Genomic DNA, 15466 nt, shown 5'->3' with positions numbered 1-15466 from the left:
AGTATTGCTATAGATATTGATTGATGTCTAATTGATATCTCTCAGAGAGATACAAGGTACTCACCTTGCTTCTGGAAACATTGGACCCGAAAATGTTATGTGTTTTAAATATGTTTGTATTTATAATTGATAATACCTCATTTGCATTCCTTATTTAATGTTTTATGTGTGTATAGATGTGTGTGTGTGGATGTGTGTGTGTGTGTGGATGTGTGTGTGTGTGTGTGTGTGTGTGTGTGTGTGTGTGTGTGTGTGTGTGTGTGTGTGTGTGTGTGTGTGTAAAAAGTTATAAAGATAATAATTGCATCTAACCAGTTCTATTTAGTGCTTGAAACGGTGTTTGCTGAATATACGCTGGCCCATTGTCTGAACTTATCTCTGATTGAATTTCAAACCTTGGCATGACTTTTCCAGTCAGAAACTTGATTACTGTAGCCACACTTTGGTCTTTTGATGGGACTGCTTCTACCCATCTGCTGAACCTGTCAAGGATAACTAACATGCACAACATAGTTCATGACCAAATGTCAAAATGGTCCTTCAGGTGTGGGAATGTGTCCCAATGTAGCAGTGATTGTTTTTCTTACATTGTTTTTTGCACATCATTTATACTCATTTAGTTGGTTTATCAATTATTGATTGCAATTATGGTGAAGAAAAAACCTTGTTTTCTAATTCTCCTCAACACTCCTCAACACCTCCCCCCTTGCGCAATGGTCAAAACCATGCGCATTTAAATGATAGGCGAACCTAACAACGCCGTTGGTGGAACCAACATTGGAACTCCTAACCCTAACCATCCGTAAACTAAAACCAATCTATTGGGAAGGGAAATCGAAGCCAGCATATCCAAAACCAAAGGTTGTTATTGGTGGGTTTACCATCAGCCGCCTGGAAACCACGCCGTTACCAAGTCATGCACTAAACCAGAAAGATTTCATGCGTCAGTAGGCCTTCATACCTCAACGGGCAAATACAACGTAACATGCCCTGTCCCAATACCACCACCTCTGCTGCAGGGGCTGCCATATCTGACTCCTGTTCCCCCTCCACCTTTGACCCTCCGGCTCTTCCTATGATGGTTGCAGTTTGTCACTTCATGATCAAGTGAGCCAGTGCTCACAGTGACTGCCAAGTAATCGTGACTGTGCCTGTTTTAGGTTGTCCCGGGCTTCAAGGTGGGATCTTACCCGTCGTTGGCTAACCAGCCTTCCATACTGGCTTAGTGCAGGATGCCGTGCCTGGGATACAATCAATCCCCACCCATAAGGTGGTTTTGACCGCAAAGTGGAGGGATGGAGACAGAGTCTTCAATCACAATTGCCCATGCAGCCAAGGCTGTAATGGACACACCAGAGCAGCTACAACAACAACAAAAATTTGACCCCGTGTGTGCGGGGTATATATGATGGGGTGAATCTAAAGGTAATTTATCAGAGTTAAAAGTATCATATTATCAAATGTTAATATCCTATAAAAGTGTTGCAGCAGTAGTCATGGCATTTGAAAGGTAAACCCACCACTTCTGAATGTAAATTGAGACCTAGCATGTAGGATCCCTTCCCAGCAGATGTAGCGTTAATCCACCTATTGTCCTTAACTAAGGAGATGTAAAAATAAAACAAAAAATCACAATATTAAAACTTGCATTTTCAATATCAGGCGATTCACTTCTGTGTTAACCGTTACTCATAATCATAATTCCCTTTATAATTCCACCCGATTGTCCTATACTCACTATTTAAATTGGGCGATCTAATCTTATTATATTCTACCTATTGTTGAGAGACGCCGAGATCGTTTAATGGCCTGTGGCATGTGCCACCGCGACCACTGACATACCATGGCATATGCCGTTCTGGAACGGTAACTGCCGTTCTGAAACGGTAACTACCGTTCTGAAACGGTAACTGCCGTCGCGACCACTGACATACCATGGCATATGCCGTTCTGGAACGGTAACTGCCGTTCTGAAACGGTAACTACCGTTCTGAAACGGTAATGCCATGGCATATGCCTTTCTGGAACGGTAACTACCGTTCTGAAACGGTAACTGCCGTTCAGGTGGAACGGTAACTGCAGTTCCCAACAATGGTATGTGACACCAGCATAACTCCTCCGTATAATTTCAAGACAGGTATTGCCATAAATGTAAAGGTATATATATTTGGTATTTATTGACACAATATCACAACATAACGCCGTAAATAAAGGGATTTACACGTTTCTCTCGTCCGTGCTGTTGTTATGATATTTCCGATCTGTTTGTTGTTGCTTTTGTAATGACAGATGCTTTTGAAAACAGCCGGACTTGCTCCGGTGACGGTAGTTATAGCCTAGCCTTCTAGGTGGCCATAGAGCTATAGTCTATTGCTTTGTTCCAATATCCATACTATCCGCAGTCATTATACTTTATTTTAGTATGACTTCTTTTAGTAGGCCTACGTAGTGCGTTGCAATTAAGATCAGGGCGAAAGGAAGTGTAGTGAAAGGACCCGGATGGTATACTCAAACGGTCAAACCGATGAGTGTGGATTGATGTACACCTTTCGTGCTCCACGGCAGCGATCTAATAGCTACGTAGCTGAAGAGGCGGAGCCAGGCTGAGCCAACGTCGGCGCATTTTCTTTAATAGGTCCATGCATTTTCCACGTATCCTGCATTAATGGAGTCATTTTGTTGTTTTAATAGCTTTATAACTACTATGTGTAAAGAGTTCACCGTTCAAAGCGAGATGTTTATTGCGGTTGCGATCGTAGTTTCCGGTTAGTGCACCAGAGCCAGGTCCCTATAGGGGTGGCACTGTAGGCTATGGCTAGACAGTCATCCATTTTTCCACTCGTGTTTTATCAAGATGTTCTAGTAGCGTAGCCTATAATAAAGCCTATACTGTATGACTGCTTCAGCTCATAACTATTCAATAGGCCAAATATTAAGTTTTGCATTTGTTGTTATTGGTGTTTAACCAAATAATTTAAGCAGGCCTATAGGTTCCTATCATTTAACCCTGATCCAGTGTCATAAACCTTTCTATATCGACATGATCCAGTGGTATCATGGCATACAGGCCAAAAGTTTTTCCGCTGGCAAGCCAATTATGTTAATCGGAAGTTCCATTTCCTACTGGAACCACCGTTTTTCCGCTGGCATGCCACTCATGGAAAATGGTAATTACCAGTTTCTACTGGCACCTACCGTTTTTCCGCTGGCATGCCACTCATGGAAAATGGTAATTACCAGTTTCTACTGGCACCTACCGTTTTTCCGCTGGCATGCCACTCATGGAAAATGGTAATTACCAGTTTCTACTGGCACCTACCGTTTTTATAAGAATGATTGAGTAGCTGTGAATCATGAGTGGTATGTGTGTATGAACGGGCAAATAACACAGGAAATGAATATCTACTGGCAAACGGTAGGTGCCAGTAGAAACTGGTAATTACCATTTTCCATGAGTGGCATGCCATCGGAAAAACGGTAGGTGCCAGTAGAAACTGGTAATTACCATTTTCCATGAGTGGCATGCCAGCGGAAAAACGGTAGGTGCCAGTAGAAACTGGTAATTACCATTTTCCATGAGTGGCATGCCAGCGGAAAAACGGTAGGTGCCAGTAGAAACTGGTAATTACCATTTTCCATGAGTGGCATGCCAGCGGAAAAACGGTAGGTGCCAGTAGAAACTGGTAATTACCATTTTCCATGAGTGGCATGCCAGCGGAAAAACGGTAGGTGCCAGTAGAAACTGGTAATTACCATTTTCCATGAGTGGCATGCCAGCGGAAAAACGGTAGGTGCCAGTAGAAACTGGTAATTACCATTTTCCATGAGTGGCATGCCAGCGGAAAAACTGTGGTTCCAGTAGGAAATGGAACTTCCGATTAACATAATTGGCTTGCCAGCGGAAAAACTTTTGGCCTGTATGCCATGATACCACTGGATCATGTCGATATAGAAAGGTTTATGACACTGGATCAGGGTTAAATGATAGGAACCTATAGGCCTGCTTAAATTATTTGGTTAAACACCAATAACAACAAATGCAAAACTTAATATTTGGCCTATTGAATAGTTATGAGCTGAAGCAGTCATACAGTATAGGCTTTATTATAGGCTACGCTACTAGAACATCTTGATAAAACACGAGTGGAAAAATGGATGACTGTCTAGCCATAGCCTACAGTGCCACCCCTATAGGGACCTGGCTCTGGTGCACTAACCGGAAACTACGATCGCAACCGCAATAAACATCTCGCTTTGAACGGTGAACTCTTTACACATAGTAGTTATAAAGCTATTAAAACAACAAAATGACTCCATTAATGCAGGATACGTGGAAAATGCATGGACCTATTAAAGAAAATGCGCCGACGTTGGCTCAGCCTGGCTCCGCCTCTTCAGCTACGTAGCTATTAGATCGCTGCCGTGGAGCACGAAAGGTGTACATCAATCCACACTCATCGGTTTGACCGTTTGAGTATACCATCCGGGTCCTTTCACTACACTTCCTTTCGCCCTGATCTTAATTGCAACGCACTACGTAGGCCTACTAAAAGAAGTCATACTAAAATAAAGTATAATGACTGCGGATAGTATGGATATTGGAACAAAGCAATAGACTATAGCTCTATGGCCACCTAGAAGGCTAGGCTATAACTACCGTCCGGCTGTTTTCAAAAGCATCTGTCATTACAAAAGCAACAACAAACAGATCGGAAATATCATAACAACAGCACGGACGAGAGAAACGTGTAAATCCCTTTATTTACGGCGTTATGTTGTGATATTGTGTCAATAAATACCAAATATATATACCTTTACATTTATGGCAATACCTGTCTTGAAATTATACGGAGGAGTTATGCTGGTGTCACATAGGGGAGAGCCGGGTCGATTGAAACACTTTTCAGTTAAACGTCTTTTTCAAAGATGACGTTACGTATACAAATAATTTTAACATGTGATCAACAACTCACAGGTGTGTTCTCTTAGTTGCAAGTGAAATTTAATACATATGTTGGATGATCGAGCTGTTTTTTAACTTTGAACGTATGTTGACATTTGTTTCAAACGCCCCGCCCAGAGCTAGAGTTGCGACACTTCCATTGGACTCCGTTGTAGCGCCTACTTCCGGGGTATGGAGCCTCGAATAGTTCCAAACAACCATTTTACGGCGGAGGAGACCGTTCATTTCCATTGCTGGCCGCCGAGTAACTTCTGAGGTAAATCGATTAAATAGCTACCTCTTTTGAATTGTCAACTGTCTATATTGTATCAGAGGCCCTTTATGATGCATATACTGATCTTTATTTGTAAATGCACAGCGTAATTATATATATATTTATCTTGGTAGACGACCGATTGCTGGCTAGTTTGTTAGCTCGATTTCACCATCTGTGAAGGTATCTCCGGGGGTAAATTGATTAAATAGCTACCTCTTTTGAATTGTCAACTGTCTATATTGTATCAGGACCTTTATGATGCATATATTGATATTTATTTGTATATGCACAGCGTTATTATATATATTTTTTATCTTGGTAGACGACCGATTGCCTGCTAGTTTGTTAGCTCGACTTCACCACCTGTGAAGGTATCTCCGGGGGTACATTGATTAAATAGCTACCTCTTTTGAATTGTCAACTGTCTATATTGTATCAGGACCTTTTATGATGCATATATTGATATTTATTTGTATATGGACAGCGTAATTATATATATTTTTATCTTGGTAGACGACCGATTGCCTGCTAGTTTGTTAGCTCGACTTCACCATCTCTGAAGGTATCTCCAGGGGTAAATTGATTAAATAGCTACCTCCTTTGAATTGTCAACTGTCTATATTGTATCAGGACCTTTTATGATGCATATACTGATATTTATTTGTATATGCACAGCGTAATTATATATATTTATATCTTGGTAGACGACCGATTGCCTGCTAGTTTGTTAGCTCGACTGCACAATGTGATGGTATCTACACCAACAATTACAAAGTTCAGTACTAGTGAATCTAACTTTTATTTAGTTAGTTATTTATGTTGGATTACTAGGATAATTTAGGTTGATTTAAGGACGGGTTTTATGATGCGATAGCTAGTAGAAATAACAGTGTTTGTTTAATTATATCCTGGAAAGGGTGATGTTCAGCACATGAAGCCCTACAGATGCCGCCGATTCAACAATGCTGATTATGATGGGCGGTCAATTTAACCTGTATGGCTTTTTCGTTTTAACTTCTTGTTGACTGAATTGTTTCTCTTTCTTAGTGCCAAATTGATTATCTTTCTTAGTGCCAAATTGATTCTTTTTTGTTTTGCAATAGCCCTCTCTGCTCTCCTTCTCATTAATTTTTCCTTTTCTAGTTGCCTTATTAGGTCCTCCACAGTCGCCCCATCAGTCCCTGGCAGTCTGGTCCCTGGAGCAGCTGGCCCTGGCAAAAGTTATTCCTTCACTGTTGACCCCTGACTGACTGGCCCTCGGCACACAAATCCCTGGATCACCTGCCCCTGGATCACCTGCCCCTGGATCACCTGCCCCTGGATCACCTGCCCCTGGATCACCTGCCCCTGGCAATGTAACCTCTTGATTGCTCTCTCCGTCTCCTGTGATGTCCTTTTCAACGCTCTTGAAATCCACCTCAATTTCTCCCTCAATCTCTGTAATAATTACAAGGTAATGTTGCTGTTATATGTATTTTGCCTTTGCATTTGCAACTACTGTCATCTCCAATGTAATAAAATGAATTAAAGCAAAAAATGTCTGTAATGTGAATTAAATCATCTGCCACAATCAGAAACCAATACAATTTATAAATGGATCTACCGGCAATTGTTAATTGGGTAGAAATGTGTTGATTATCTACATTGTGTGCAAATCCTCAGAGAATCCCTGCCTTCTGGTTGTTTTTTAAACTGAATGTACAAATATGAATTATGTCATCTCATTAGGAGTGTAGTCTATCCTTGAATTACATGAAATGGGGAATATTGTTAGCTGCATGGATCATACCGAAGTTTAATTTGGTGCAATATGTGTGGTCCGTTGCACTTGGTTCCGGAGGCACCCTCACAGAAGGGGGTTTCCTCCTCTTCGGTTTAGGGCGATGGATGAAAACTGTTGGGCCTGCGTCGGGCCTCAACTTCAACATCCTATCTACTTTTGTGGCTTTGAATCTGTCATTTTCAAAGTGTACCTGTAGGTAGGCTTGTAAGATCAGTTTCCATTGCACTTCAAATATCATTGGAAAGTCATAATTCTCTACACTTAGAATTATTATGCCCTTTGAAATGCTAGCAAGTGATCTGAACATTACATCGTTTTTGACTGTTGCTGACTGTCAATAAGTTTTGACGGCTGACCATTGCCATCCATTTCTCCCTGCGCTCTTGGTCCTTGGGGAAGCCGTACATGTGATAACCCTTCTCGGACAGATTGGGGCATCCAAATGCTGCACAGCCAACCATGGTATGACCATTTATCTATAAAATGTTAGTTGTAACCAATGAACCATGACACCATTGAAGATCACAGAGCGGGTAACAACTGTTCCTCAACCACTTATGCCCCGACTTTTGAGAATAGGTTAGAGGTCAGAGTTCATGACCAAACGAGGATCCTCCCTCCTACACCCATTTTGAATTTGCTCAGGGCTATTCTAAGTATTGTAACGGCATAAAGTATAGTATATTTGCAACGTTATATGTTAATGGTTTGCCCTAAGTATATAGTGTTCCCTGCTGTGTCCATTGTTGAATCTGTTCACACAATCGCAATCACTTGTTCTTGTCACACTAATTGTTTAATAAAAAAAATTACAATTTCATTCATCCAAGTGTAATGAGTTGTTATTCTTTAATATATTTGATACTTTGTGTGGCTTATATCTTTAAATGATCATGGTAGAACATCTTGAATACTTTGATTTCAACACAGATGTAAGGTAAAAGTTAAGGTTAGGCCAGTATGCTAACACGAACGTGAAGCTTTCCCTCCAAAACTTAAAAACGTATCTAATGCCGCTTTTCCACTGCATGGTACCAGCTCGACACGACTCGACTCAGCTCGCATTTTTTGCGTTTCCACCGCGGTACCATGGTATCTGGTACCTGAAGTGGCTGCTTTTTCTAGTACCTACTCGCTCTAGGTTCCAAGCGAGCTGAGCCGATGCTAAAAGGTGACGTCGGCAGACGGCCGGCGACTGATTGGCCAGAGAGTGTGACGAAGTCACGAGAGCGACATGGCAACCATGCTGGTAACATCCATAGCAGCGCCGCAGCCAACATGTTCCACTTCTCCAACTTCTTCAACATGCCAGCTAATAATAGTAATGTGATCGATGTCCTCCATTGTTGTTATGTGGGTTCTGTCCATGTGTGGGTTGCGTATGTGTTGTTTGCGTCGCGTACACAAATACGTCACTGCCCTTTCGCGCAGCCGACCCCGCCCACGTCCAGGAGGTACTTTTTGCGGTGGAAAAGCACCCGTGCTGCTACCGTGTCGAGTCGTGTCGTGTCGAGTCGTGTCGAGTCGAGCTACATGTGCGGTGGAAAAGCGGCATTAGTAATAGTACTTATAGATAGCTTTCAGTTGCCCCCCTACCGCTCTAAATGTAAAACTGACATTTACAAATATGCAATAATGCAATAACAGTCAGACAAATACTTGTATGTGATTTTTTCATACATATTTACCATTTAATATTGAAATCTCTGCTGTCGTCCCATAGAATAACATTGAAATCGCGGCGTGTTTGGAACTATTGAGGCTTACATGAACCACGTGACAACCACGTGACCACCCTGTCGGCGAGATCATAGCGTGTCGCAACTCTCTCTCTCTATAGCTCTGGCCCCGCCTAGTCGGGACGTTTGAGACACGCATGCGGGACGAATGAAACAGCATATTTTAAAAATAATCTATTGCCCTTACTCTTGTTTTTATGCAACATACCAGACAACATACTAGTGTACTCTTCATTGCTAAAATTTCACATAATTCCGCATAATATAAATAGGTCAAAATATATTTTTGGCCCGTGCGTAATTGTCAAGATGCACATTTCGATTAAAACTCACCTTTCTTCTTTTGGACGACTAAATTTGCATTCAATTTACTTATTTCCCTGTCCTAAGTCATGTTTAAGGATACACAGTTGAACATCCTTTTATTTATTTTAAACAAAAACGACCAGGTCAACAGGATATCACGAGACCTGTTACAGCAGAAATTTATCCAAGCGCCGCACGGGGTTAATTTATTTTCAACACGCACAGCCCGGCGCACAGAAGCATCCGGAGTCTCTGTGGACAGGTAAGTGGCTAAACTTATTTTATCTGATAAATATTGTGTAATAGTCTGCACATTGACATGAACATTATGTTGAAATCATATAATAAGCAGAACTTTGATGAAGATTGCACTCTAGCTGATTGATGGTAATGGCTGGAGAAAAAAATAAATCGGCATGCCATGTGTCATGACCAAGAGCAAGGGTGTAGTAGGCTAGCCTATAGCTTATACCCAGCAGTTTTTAAGTGTGCATGTCCACTAAATTAAATTATTGTCATAATTTAATGTAGCCGTTGTTATTTTGGATGCGTTACAATCATGGACAAAAAGTAGGCCTACCCAGCAAAATATGTAATAGCCCAGCTCCCACTCATAGCCTAACCCAGGCCTAATAGTTAGTTAGTTAATCAGTCTATAATGTTAAGTGAATTGTGCTGTAGGCCTACATTTACAGTATTTCCACTGCAAACTAGTGAAGACACATGGACAGTATAGTAGGCTAAATATTTGTATTCTTTGTCACACAGGTGACACAGGTAGTGTGTACTCCCGTCGGTGCAAGCCTCATGCGATCACACTGGACCCAAGGTGGGGGTGACTCCATCAGCGGGCCAGGTGATGGTGGGAGGAGCAGCTGAGGTGGCACCAGGGGTGACTCCAGCAAGGGGGGCGGCATTAGGAGCGGGCGAGAAGAGCCTCTTCTTGGGAGCCCGAGAGGAGGGAGGCTGCTTGGCGGGATGACGCTGCTTCAGAGTTCGGGTCGTAAGTATAGCAGTTGTCCTGAAAACATAAAATGTGCATTTTAATGCTAATTGAATTACTTTAAATGTGGTAGGTCTACATGACTGTAGACAAAGGAAGGCCAGACAAGATATGAGATGCAAGAGTAACTCCAAATGCCTCTTTCTCCCTTTTCTCTTTGTAATCTTTCTAGGCCCGGCCTTAGGGTAAGACCGGACGATGTCCAGGCAGAATTCGAGGGCATCTTCCTCAGGCCAGACAGCTTCGTCAGGCCCGGCAACTCGTCCAGGTACATCCATGCCTGCCAAAGGACACATTTAAAAAATACACTTTTAAATAAATGTTTATATTCCCACCCTCCTGATCCTTGTTAAATTCCCTGATGGGAGAGTTGTAGCCTGGTGGTCTAGCAGCTTCTCTGCCATCCACTAACCTATAGACTTTTTTTATGAACTTTGACTTATGGGACTATTTACTTATGTATTATGAACTCTGTTGCTTCTGATGAACTGTTCCTATCTGAAGTGGCACCTGGAGAAGCGCTGACCTCGTCACCTGAAGCCTTGGGAGGAGGACGGTCTGTGGAATGGGATCCGGTGAAGTCATTTCCCTCAAACGCGGAGGGTTTAAAAGGCCAGATCCCTGAACTTGAGAACCCGGAGGTGATGTTCTTCACTGTTGCAGCCTCTGGTAAGGCTTCAGCAATGATGGAGGGCACATCATATATCGAGATGTTGATCCCTTGGTGGCTCCTCATCCACCTGTCCGCCGCACTGTTTACGTACCCCTTTAGGGGGCCGAAGACACTAATGTCCATTGGCTGCAACCTGCGGGTGCAGTGGGGAGGGAATGACAGCAGCACTATGCCGTTGGCTCTGCAGTAATCGATTGCTGCAATTGACAGGTGGGACGGGTGATTGTCCAGCAGGCGGAGCAACTTCGACTCCTCGGACACGGGTGTGACTTCGCTGAGGTCACTGACCTGACCTGCTTCTGCCCCATCTGGGCGCACCTGGACAGTGGTGACCCCTGTAAATAGTTGTGTGAGCATAGTTGTGTATATATATAGTGATGTGTATATAGTTGTTTTGATATGTATATAGTTGTTAGCATCGTTTCTACTAGTTAAGTGTATATCGTTTTTTTCATATTTATATGGTTGTGAGCATAGTTTATTTTTATAAATGTATTTATGTGTTTATAGTTGTGTTTTATATTAATAAAGTTCATATTAAATACCGGTTTCATTAATGTTCCAAATATCCTTGGCCTGGAACTGGTGCCTGTCCAGCACCGTCTTTCAATTTTGGTAGAACAAGTTGACATTGTTTTGTTTGAAGCTGGACAACCGTTGTTGGCTAGTGGCCTCTGGACGCCGAAGGGGGAAGCTGCTACTGCGCTCCATGAAGGAGGTGATCCAGTCCTTCCTCGACCAGGATGCAGGGAATGGGCAGCTGAAATGCACGGGGTCGTAAACAGTTGATGTACATTTGTGTGTTTATGTTTATGTTATTTGTTCATATTTATTAATTAAACTATGTGCATAGCATACATGTGTGCCTGTCCAAAAATGTATGTAGCCCTTTTCACAACACTGACCTCATTAGGGGTGAGCCCAATATGAATGGCTTCTCTGCCCTCCCCTTCTCTCAGTAAACTGTTGATGCATGTGATAAACACGTTTTGTTCATTGAAAATATGTTATTAATTCAAAGCAGTAGTTAATCATTGCAAAACATTTATTAATTCTGTAATTTATACAGGTATTGATCGTGCAATGTGCGCGCAATTACGCATGGTGATGTGCGGGACGTTTGAAACAGGTGTTTCAATCGTCCCGACAGCGACTACTGACACTTAAACCTTTTTTACCTCTAAACTTCAAAACTGTGACATTGCACACTTTATCACAGGTTTAAGTACTAATTCATCTGTTGTATAGTCATATTATTATGGCATGAAACAAAAAATACAACTATTTATTACAAAAAAACTACCGCAGGAAGGATTTTACTTACAGCTCTCGAAAACAAGTTTGCGGGATAACATCTGAACGGCTTGACGTCATTACACGAAATTTCCCGGGGTTGGTCAGTCTTGCTTGCTGAACGTGGTGACGAATTTTGAGGTGAAAGCCTTGCGTGGTTTTCGAGTAAATCGCTGTGTTTCAATCGTCCCGTGTTTCAATCGACCCGGCTCTCCCCTACCATTGTTGGGAACTGCAGTTACCGTTCCACCTGAACGGCAGTTACCGTTTCAGAACGGTAGTTACCGTTCCAGAAAGGCATATGCCATGGCATTACCGTTTCAGAACGGTAGTTACCGTTTCAGAACGGTAGTTACCGTTTCAGAACGGCAGTTACCGTTCCAGAACGGCATATGCCATGGTATGTCAGTGGTCGCGACGGCAGTTACCGTTTCAGAACGGCAGTTACCGTTCCAGAACGGCATATGCCATGGTATGTCAGTGGTCGCGGTGGCACATGCCACAGGCCAATAAACGATCTCGGCCCTACTGCTATTGTTTGCATGTTTTGTCTGAAGTAAGCTTTTGGTACCCCTTCGTGTATTCCATTACACTAAGTAGGAGAGCATTCTCCCCTGCCTCTGTGGCCCTAACACACACACGCGAGAGCAGGCCCAAACACACACCTCACTTTTTTATTGTATTTTACTTATTTAATTTTAAATGACATTTGTCATTGTGGATAACATGAATTCATAAATTTTTCTCATTTAGTCTAATTTTCAAGTATTGCCGATTATTATTTCTAGATTGTACGACCACTTTTAATAAATGTCCGTTATTATCGTAATTCCTTAGGAAACATTTTATTTGTGTTGTTATCTTGGCGCCTAGACCTCGTCAGGTCCAAACACCAAAACAACATCCACCTATCCACTGCGGAGTCCAAAGTTTGGGTAAGCTGAGCTCCTCTTTTGAGGAGTGCAACTGTGTTTACCCTGAATTCTTTTAATAAGAATCCCCAGCGCTGGTAGCCCCCTGGACTCCTGTGGACGAGCGGTGTGCATTTTATTGACAACATTAAACGCCAATTGTTCATTTTATGGAGTCTAGATAATTACCCTTAAAACCTGTGATTACCATGTAGTTCTAATACTTCGATACTGGGCTCTCCATTGATTTCTCACCTCTGGGTTGGGCCCTACCATCTCTCTCTCTGTGTCCTTTACATTTAAACTCATCACATCCAGAATCCTCTCAATCCTCTCCCTTACCCAACATGCTGTATCCCTCTGAACCAACACAGTGTTTCACCAATTGCTCTGTGTACCAAGTTCTATTGATTCATATCACATGGTACCACGACGCTATGGAGAGTCTCAAAGGTTGTCGCGACACACAGAACCACAGAGTCACCGATCCCAGTGGTGGTTCTTACAAATGTAATCTATTCAGCACAATGCAAATTCTCTCTCTCTCACTCACTCACTCACTCACTCACTCTGAAAATAAGAATTCTCCGATTGTCATCCTTGGAGCTGAAATAGGTATTGACTGTGTGTGTCCCGAGAAACCTATAGTTTTGGTGAATTTTCCTGCCATAAGGAGGTGTGAGGCATATTTTGAACCTACGCAAGTGTAAGTGGCCCCAGTGTAGGCCTTCATTGGTGGGTCTCCCCCTGTGAATTCTCTGGGCACCCCTAGTATCCCTGTCCCATAAAAGGACCTGGCTGGGAGCTACCTCCTTGTTCTTGCCTTCCCTGATAGCTGTTACCTTGTCCTTGCTCTTGCCTTCCCTGATAGCTGTTACCCTGTCCTTGCTGGGGTGGGAAAGGGTTAATCGAACAATTTCTCTTAGTATGTCCTTCCTGGTTACACCCATAACATATTAAAGGACCTCTGCGTTGTCCTTTAGATCCTTGTTGTTGATTGTTTCTAAACTGACTTTGGGGCCCCTCATTCTGATTCTGTCTATTTATATTTGTGGGGTTCCCACAATTATGGATGTGAACATGTGTAACGGGTGGATTAGGTGACTGTTGGCTCTGAGGCTGTTCTATTGGGGGAGAGAATGCCTGCTGTCCATTGATTAGAATAGGATAATTTCCTGATGACGTGTCGGGTGCTCTTCTTTCTCTATGTGATCTCCTTGGTTTCCCCTGTGTTTCGAGTGCCAGGGGGTCTTGTAATGCTGTACTACAGCAAGGCTCCTCTGGCCCTTGATCCGCACGGGAACTCTCTCCCTGTTTCTTGTTCTGACTTTTTAATTTCCTCCTAGCTTTCCTATTCATGGGCTTCACCAAAACCTCTTCTTCCACATGCCCATCATCACTATCCTCATCTTCGCCCTCACTTTCACTAGATCTAGTTTCAGCATCATCACACCCTCCTCTTGCCTTTCTAATCCCCTCATAACAGTCCATGTGTATGGGTGCGCCCCTCCTTCCCTGTGTGTTACATTGCTTATCCTCCTCATCTAGTGTAACCTCCCCTTCCATCGCTACCATGCCTTTTAACAATGGATACATTTTTTGACGGCTTGTACGGTGGTGGCTCAGCCTTTAGAGGCAATGGTTGAACCTTTTTGTTCTTAGCTATTATTTCTCCCGCCACTCTCTGTAATGTTCGACATCTCTCTCCTTCCTCTAGGAACAAAGCTAGTACAAACTTTTCCCTGTCCCTCTTTGCCAAGACCGTTTTACCACTTCTGTTATCTATGTAATTCCTTATCACTACCTCCATGTCCCTATACATTATTGGATCAAAATTCCCTCCCATGGGCCATATAGTGCCTGATCCTTCTGTCCTTTCTTCCCATTTCTCAGAGATCCTTTTCATCTCACCTTTGAGCAATAGACGGTCTCTACTCAAAATCTCCGCAGCCGTCGGTACTATATTCATATTCTCTCTAGGTGTATAAACACTAGTTTTACTACAATTTATTTGAGTTTATTCAACTCGTTAGACAAATTATTTTATTATCTTTAAAACTACAAATGTGCACTTCCCCCGTGAGTTGCTCTCTCTCTCTCTCTCTCCCTCTCTATCGATTGGGATCTGCGTCCCAGCTGTTTTTAGATGTACTCTGCTCCTAGGCCCCCACCCTTTCTGGCCACAGGCTAAGAGAACACACCCCTAGATAAAGTTTCGCCCACTTGTTCCAGACAAGTTATTTATTTCTCTGACTGTCTTACTGACAGGATAAACTAAAAACAAAACGGATTGTAAAAGCCTCCGAGGCAACTTAATCCTACACAACTTAAATACAGAAGGAAACAGTTTGCACGACGTTCAATAGTGTATCGAAAAAAAAAAAACGGCCGAATTTGTTTGCACAAGATATTGACTGGAACCAGTCACTCACTCGTCTTTAAATACAAAATAAAAGATTGGCCGAACGCTGAAGTTGACTTTTTTTTTTTTGCTTAAAACATGAACGGTCGAGTACTCCAGCTCTGAGCTACTCAACCT

The 15466-nt window shown here is 42.6% G+C and overlaps 2 long non-coding RNA genes across 2 annotated transcripts; both read left to right on the top strand.

The window, feature by feature from the left end:
- The first annotated feature begins 5232 nt into the window (after nucleotides 1–5232).
- LOC132452797 (uncharacterized) lies at nucleotides 5233–7826 on the top strand. The gene is made up of 2 exons (XR_009524514.1): nucleotides 5233–6213; nucleotides 6363–7826. It is a non-coding gene; the product is annotated as an uncharacterized LOC132452797 (long non-coding RNA).
- A 2140-nt stretch (nucleotides 7827–9966) lies between these two features.
- LOC132452608 (uncharacterized) lies at nucleotides 9967–10964 on the top strand. The gene is made up of 4 exons (XR_009524423.1): nucleotides 9967–10050; nucleotides 10223–10318; nucleotides 10555–10719; nucleotides 10934–10964. It is a non-coding gene; the product is annotated as an uncharacterized LOC132452608 (long non-coding RNA).
- Nucleotides 10965–15466: the final 4502 nt, after the last annotated feature.

This window comes from Gadus macrocephalus, chromosome 23 (genome assembly GCF_031168955.1).
Source record: "Gadus macrocephalus chromosome 23, ASM3116895v1".
In the NCBI taxonomy this organism is placed as follows: Eukaryota; Metazoa; Chordata; class Actinopteri; order Gadiformes; family Gadidae; genus Gadus; species Gadus macrocephalus.
This window is presented reverse-complemented; position numbering and strand designations above follow the sequence as displayed.